General features: G+C 37.6%; 1 protein-coding gene across 1 annotated transcript in view; it reads left to right on the forward strand.

The window, feature by feature from the left end:
• The window catches only part of ANKAR (ankyrin and armadillo repeat containing), a 72876-nt gene that overhangs the window by 23180 nt on the left and 41788 nt on the right, over positions 1 to 7908 (forward strand). The window lies entirely within an intron of this gene.

Raw genomic sequence — 7908 nt, forward strand, 5'->3', positions numbered from 1 at the left:
ATAAAGTTGACAATGAAATTGGTGGCCCTGCATAACTGGAAAGAAAAATATAGATAAATTGTCAGGGGTAGATGTAGTAGCTCACTGTTGTCATGCCAACACTTGGGGAGGCTGAGGCTGGAGGATCACTTGAGACTAGGAGTTCAAGATGAGCCTGGGCAGCATAACGAGAACCCCCTATAAAATTTTTTTTAAAAAAACCTAGCCAGGTTTGGTGGTACACGCCTGTAGTCCTAGCTACTCTGAGAGGATGAAGCAGGAAGATTGAGCCTAGGAGTTTGAGGTTACATATATATGTAAATTGTCAGGAATGGCCAATGCAACAATATTGGCAATAAGAAGTGATGATTTTATATTTAATGAAGTCAGCTATCTTAATAAGCTATGTTAAATTTTTGCAGACACCAAAACAAAATGTTGTGCTTTAACCATATTGAATATCCATAAATTCTGTACTCTATCAGTATGATTAAAACATTTTGATATTCAGATTCTTCTGTTACTGAAAATATTCAATACATAATACATAATGAACCTAATTAAAATAAGACACAATTCAATCACATTTAAATGCAATAGGTAACACTATTTAAAGATGTATTACTTTAAGCCTTTTTTAGTGTGGAAAAAGTCTTTGGTAAATTAAAAGTTTCTCATGCGCCCTTTGACTGCTTGAGTTTCCATTTGCTGAGAATTGGGTAGATTTTGAAGTGTGGAAAACATAATACTCTACTGCCAATATTATTGCTTAACCAACACAAATTGTCCCACCTGTGAGTTTTAAGCAGCCATTTGGGGGGGGGCAGAGTTTCCACGTCTGCTTTTATGCGTTGTCAGGTGCATATGACATGCCTGGATGACTTGACCAAAAATTATTCTCAACACCGTTTGATGTAATCTTGCCAGATACATCTACATAGTCATTTTGTTCTTATTCATATGAGTCTTCTTGAACAACTTAGGAAAGCGCTGTATATTAATAATCATACTTCTATGTGCATTCCCTTTTAAAACAGAGTCATCCAAAGTAGAAGTAAAAAAGGAAAGAAATGGTAAGACATAAATAAAATATTTGGTGCATTTAAAAAGGCTATTGCATATATTAGAACTTTTCTTATAGTATGTAATCTCCAAAATGCTGTTGCATCAGAATGTTGCATAATGATGTTTTGTATTCAAATTGAAGTATAAATTACTTTCTACTCATAGTTATTTATTGATAATCCTCTTCAGTTTGGGGAGTTTTCTCTTTTTTTTTTTCCTGTGGAATTTGCTGTCACCTATATTTTTTATGAATTCAGGCCCAAAAGTGGTTTCTACAACTTAAAAAAAGAAAAGTTGTTATAATATAATTTAGATATGCTGCCGTCTAGTGGCAGTAACAATCTATGAGGTCTGAGGAATGAGTCATTTTTGACTGAGGTAGTAGATTTAACCTAAATGTTGGATATGGAGAAAAACAAAATTTTAAGAGGTTATACTTTCTGTGTCTATGTTTAAGAGGCTATACCTTCGCACTCTGTATAAGAGAATTCAGAAAGGCTTTTGTTTTAAAGAAACTACTTTCAACGACCTGAATTGTCAAGGGGGAGGGGATAGTTACTTAAACTGGCCATCTTCCGTTTGAGGAGGAGCACAGCAAACCTGAGATGACCTCAGAGAGGGAGCCCGACCTCATTCTTCCTCCTCCAGTCTCCTGCCAGGGCTACCCATTGGCAGATACTGACAAGGAGCCAGAGGACAGGGGTTGCTTTTTCTGCAGGTGCAGGAGAGCCAGAGTGGTAAAGGAGGTGAGTGGACCTGGAGTGGGATAAAAGGAAGTTTGCCTGTCCCATCCACCCTGTAGAAATTTCCAGTTAAGTAACAATAGTGTGCCTCTTACATTATTGCTCTCTTTTTCTTTTTTAAGTATCACTTATGGCTACCTTATATAAATTTATTTATTTAGTTAGTCTCCCTCACTTGAGTATAAAGCTCCATAAAGGACAAGGATTTGGTCTATTTTGTTAGCCACAGTTTCCTAACACCCAGAAAAACACTTGGCCTTCATAGGTGCTCAGGAAACTTTTCTTGAGGGGTGTACATTTTATTGGAAACCTTAAATACTCTTCAAACAGAACATGTCTTCAATTAAGGCTCTAAGGTAGTCTACACAGAAAACCGAAGTGTTTCGGATTAGTTGCAAGGAGAGGGACAGTATAGAGGACAAGTGCTTAGTTTGCCACAAGGACCCCTCATGATTAATGCTCCTCAGCCAGCTTATCAGCTTCCTTCTCCTTTTTAGGGTTTTTTCTCCTATCTTAGCATATTCATTATACTTCTTTTTACATTTTTGTTTTAGTGATTGCCCTAGAGTTTACAACATTGATTTACAGTTATTCCAAGTCTACTTTCAGATGACACTAAACCACTTCACAGATAGTGTAAGTACCTTATAATAACAAAATATTCCTAAGTCTTCACACCTATCATTCATTTACTCATTTCACTTGTGCATAAGCATACGTATGTCATGCATTTCATAAATGTCATTCATTTCACTTATGCATAAACACATATAAGTATATATCTATATCTATATTCAAACCCTTTGTTGATAGTGTTATTATTTATTTACTTATTTTGAGATGGAATCTTGCTCTGCTGCACAGGCTGGAGTGCAGTCGTGTGATTTTGGCTCACTGCAACCTCCGCCTCCCGGGTTCAAGCAATTCTCTCATCTCAGCCTACCATGTAGCTGGGATCACAGATGTGCACCACCACACTCTATATATTTTGTATTTTTAGTAGAGACAGGGTTTCACCATGTTGGCCAGGTTGGTCTTGAACTCCTGACCTCAAGTGATCCACCCACCTCGACCTCCCAAAGTGCTGGGATTACAGACGTGAGCCACTGTACTGGGCATGATAATGTTATTTTGAACAAACTGTTATCTGTTAGCTCAATTAAGACAAAGAGAATATTTTACTTGACCTTCATTTTTTTTTTATTCTCTGATGCTCTTCCTTCCTTTATGTATATGTAAGTTTCTGACCTATATCATTTTTCTTCTCTTTGGACAACTTCTTTTAACATGCCTTGCAAGGCAGGTCTACTGGTGGCAAATTCCCTCAATTTTTGTTTGAGAAAGTCTTTATTCCTCATTCATTTTTGAAGGATAATCTTACAGGTTACAAAATTCTAGATTAGTGGTTCCATTATCTCAACACTTTATTTTTTCCTCCACTCACTTCCTGCTTGCATAGTTTCTGAGGAGAACTTGGGTGTAATTCTTATTTTTGCTTCTCTATTAGTAATGTGTTTTCCTCTGGCTTCTTTTAGGATTGTTTTCTTTTTAAAATAATTTTTAATTTCTGTATGTACTTAGTAGGCATATATACTTGGAGTATATGAGATTTTTTTGATACAGGCATGCAATGCATAATAATTACATCAGAGTAGAGTATCCATCACCTCAATCATTTATCCTTTATGTTACATATAATCCAATTATACTATAGTCACCCTGTTGTGCTAGCAAATACTAGGTCTTATCTATTATTTCTATTTTGTACCCATTAACTATCCCCACTTCCCCCCACTACCCTTCCCAGCCTCTGGTAACCATCATTCTACTCTGTATCTCCATGAGTTCAATTGCTTTAATTTTTAGCTCCCACAAATAAGTGAGAACAGGCAAAGTTTGTCTTTATGTGCCTGACTTATTTCATTTAACATAATGACCTCCAATTCCATCCATGTTGTTGCAGATGACAGGATCTCATTATTTTTCATGGCTGAATACTACTCCATTGTGTATCCACATGAATGGATAAATTTTCTCTATCCACTCATCTGTTGATGGACACTTAGGTTGCTTCCAAATCTTGGCTATTGTGAATAGTGCTGCAGTAAATAGGATTATTTTCTTTATCTTTGTTTTTCTGTAATTTGAAAATGATATGCTTGGTGTTCTCTGAGCTTCCTGAAGCTGTGGTTTGATATGTCACATTAATATGGAAAAATTCTCAATCATTATTGTTTTAAATATTTCTTCTTTTCCTTTCTCTCTTTCTTCTCTTTCGGTTCTTTTTTTTCCCCCTAGACTTTTAAATTTATTTTTATTTTTGAGAGAGGGTATTTGTTGCCCAGGCTGGAGGGCGGTGGCATGATCACGGCTTACTCCAGCCTCTACCTCCCGTGCTCAAGTGACCCTCACCTCAGCCTCCCAAGTAACTGGGACTACAGGCCCGTGCCACCATGCCTGGCTAATTTTGTTTATTTTTTATAGAGATGAGGTCTCACTATGTTGCCCAGGCTGGTTTCAGACTCTTGGGCTCAAGCAATCCTCCCGCCTTGGCTTCCCAAAGTGCTGGGATTACAGGAGTGAGCCACTGTGCCTTGGCCTGGAGGTTTCTACTGATACATCTTCGAGATTAGAGATTCCTTCCTCAGCTGTGTGTAATCTCTTTATAAGCCCATTAATGGCATTCTTCATTTCTTTTACAGTGTTTTTTATCTGTAGCATGTCATTTTGGTTCTTTCTTAGGATTTCCATCTCTCTGTTTACATTGCCCATCTGTTCTTGCAGGCTACTTTATCCGTTAGAACCCTTAGCGTATTAATCATAGTTGTTTTAAATTCCCTGTCTGATCATTCCAACATCCCTGCCATGTCTGGTTCTGATGCTTGCTCTGTCTCTTTAAACTACGGTTTTTGCTTTTTTAATATGCCTTCTAAATTTTTCTTGATGTACTAGGTAAAAGAAACTGTAGTACATAGGCCTGTAATAATGTAATGGTAAGGTATAGGGGGAGAAGCATTCTATCATCTTATGATTATGTCTCGTCTCTTGGTGAGCCTGCCTCCCTATACTTTGAACTTCACCAGTGCTTCTCAGTCCTCTCCTCCTGTCCCTTAGGCCAGGCAGGATGGTTAGAGGCGACTGGAATTGGGCATTTCCCTTCCCTAGGTAGGTTAGGTTCTGATAAAACCCCAGCAGGTTAGGGTCTGATAAAAGCCCAATAGGTTAGGCTCTGGTAAAGTAGTTTCTCTTGAGAGCAGGTCTTGTTAAGAACAGAATGCCCTGGAGCATTTCAAAATCGTTCCTTTTCTCCCTCCTCCGGCTGGAATGAGGGGATTTTTCTTCAATACTCACCGTGAGGACCTGATAAAACTCATATAGGTAAAACACATGAAAGCATGGGGCCCCACTATGATGGATCCTTCTAGAGTTTTTAACTCTAATACTTGTCCACACTGAGCTTCTAGCAATTGTGAATTAATGTTAATGTTTTCTTATTCCAGTAATGATTCCTTAGAAAGTTTCTGCTTGTGAGTTTCTGCTCTACTAAGTTATGACTCTGTGAATCCACTTGTCTCTCCAATTTTGAGGGTATCAGTTTGCCCATTACCTCCCTTATCTGACAAACTTAAGGGCTGTTGATTTATTTAGGGTTGGTTCAGCTTTTTACTTGTTGTTAGGAGGAAGTGGTGACTTCTAAGCTCCTTAAATGCTGGACCAGAAACTGGAAGACTAAACAATAATTTTAAATAACTAGATTTGGGTCAAATTTTATAGACTATCAAGGCTATAATATCAAGCTCCAACTATCAAGGCAGGTAGGAGGACACTGGATGTTTCTGATGGCAGAGATTTAATGAAAACAGTGCTTCACTGAGGAAATATCTTTTAAACTGAGAAATGATTAGGCGTTAGCTAGATCCTGGTAAGGGAGGAATTGTTTGGGAGAAGGAAGGTGTCAGAGAACAGGAATAGTCCAGGGTGACCAGATAATTCATCATCCGTATCAGGGAGACTTGAAAGTGAAAGGGCACTATTAATAATTATGCTAGCACATAATTATTTAAACTATATTTTTTGCTTTTTAAATATGCCTTCTAAATTTTTCTTGATAGCTGAACTTGATGTACTAGGTAAAAGAAACTATAGTAAATAGGCCTTTAATAATGTAATGGGAAGGTATAGGGGGAGAAGTACTTGACCAGTACTTTCCTGGGTAACCTGGGGTGTGTGATTATGCTACATTTGGGGAGCTACAAGAAAGCCAGAATGAGGAGAACAAGGTATGCATGGTTTTACTGGGAGGTAGGTGAAGAAGGTAGTTGTAGCTGGTGCTTCAAGTTAAGTTGGAGCCAGTGGATCCTGTCACTGTTCCTCATAATCAGATGGCCTTGAGAAGCCATTGAACAAGGAGATGAAAAGATCAGATTTATGTTTTGAAAAACTGGGTTGGATAAGGGCAAAACAAGATGGGGATAGCAGTTGGGAGATGATTATGGCTTGGATTAGGGTGGTGGTGGTGGTAGAGATGAGTTCTAGAGATTTTTAGACTTGATGATGGGCTGGTTATGGAGAAGGAAATAAGAGGGAGGTGCCAAAGAGTCTTCCAGGTTTGTGGTCTGTACAACTGGCTGGATCATCATATCTCTCACTGATTTAGGAAGCAATAAAAGAGAACCAGGTTTGGAAGGAAGGATAGTAGTTCAACTTTGAGTATATTAAGTTTGAGGGGATGTGTGAAGATGCTTTATGAGATGTCAAAGATATAGATCTGCAAATCAGAAGAAATCAGATCTAGAGACATAATCCTTGGAGTCATCAAGTTGTATATGGTAAGCAAAGCCACTAAGAAAAGAAAACGGCCCAAGATTAAGCCTTAAAGTTCATTTGGATATTAGGACAATGAGAAGGTTCCAAAGGAGACTGCCAAGGAGTAACCAGTAAAACTGGACAAAAATTGGGAGTGTGATACCACAAAAGCCAAGAGAATAAATTATTTTAAATAGGAAGAAGTGGTCAATGGTGTAAAATACTATTGAGAAATAAGTAAGATGAGAATTGAAAAATTATAGTTGTACTCTAGTGAGAATTCACTCACTATCATGAGAACAGCGTAGGGGAACTGCTCTCATGATCCAGTTACCTCTCTCCCTCGACATGTGGGGATTACAATTCAAGATGAGATTTGGGTGGGGACACAGAGCCAAACCGTATCACATGGTAAAGGTATGAATTGCTATTATGCTTTGGGAGAATAATTTGGCAATATCTATTACCAGTAATAATGATACTGTTGATGATTATACAGTTTTACCCAGCAACTCCCATTTTTGGGTTTTTTTTTTTTTTTTGAGATGGAGTCTCACTCTGTTGCCTAGGCTGGAGTGCAATGGCATGATCTCTGCTCACTACAACCTCTGCCTCCCAGGCTCAAGCGATTCTCCTGCCTCAGCCTTCCAAGTAACTAGGACTAGAGGCACACGCCACCATGCCCAGTTAAATTTTTTTTTGGTATTTTTAGTAGACCCCGGTTTCACCATGTTGGCCAGGCTGGTCTCAAACTCCTGACCTCAGGTGATCCACCCGCCTCAGCTTTACAAAGTACTGGGATTACAGGCATGAGCCACTGTACTCGGCCCATTTTTGGGAATCTACCCAAATAATAAATATTCTATGTGCACTGGAAAACAATAAAAGAAAAATGCCCATTGGATTTAGTGACATAGAGGTCTTTGTGAACATATATATATGTTTGAATTTCAAAGGATCTTATCTTCAACTAAAAAACATGAGTAAAATGGAAAATAAACAAGAAATAATTTACCATAAGACTATTTTACACATTTACTTAAATTTTCAAATATTTCACATTTTATTTTATTTTATTCAAATATTTAATATTTTAAATGTTACTCATTCTTCTTTGCTTATAAAGAAATAGGGATTTTAAAAAATTTTTGTTTTTTGTTTCTAAGTATGGATTTTTACTGGTCGGGATTTTTAATCCCGAGTTAAATAAAGGAATATAGGGTTGTCTACATGTTTTTTTAATACTTACTTTGGAGATTTTATACCATACAATACTAAGCTCTATGGATAGATATCAATAAGGCATTTAGGTTTT

The sequence above is a fragment of the Piliocolobus tephrosceles genome, chromosome 11, assembly GCF_002776525.5.
Source record: "Piliocolobus tephrosceles isolate RC106 chromosome 11, ASM277652v3, whole genome shotgun sequence".
NCBI lineage: Eukaryota > Metazoa > Chordata > Mammalia > Primates > Cercopithecidae > Piliocolobus > Piliocolobus tephrosceles.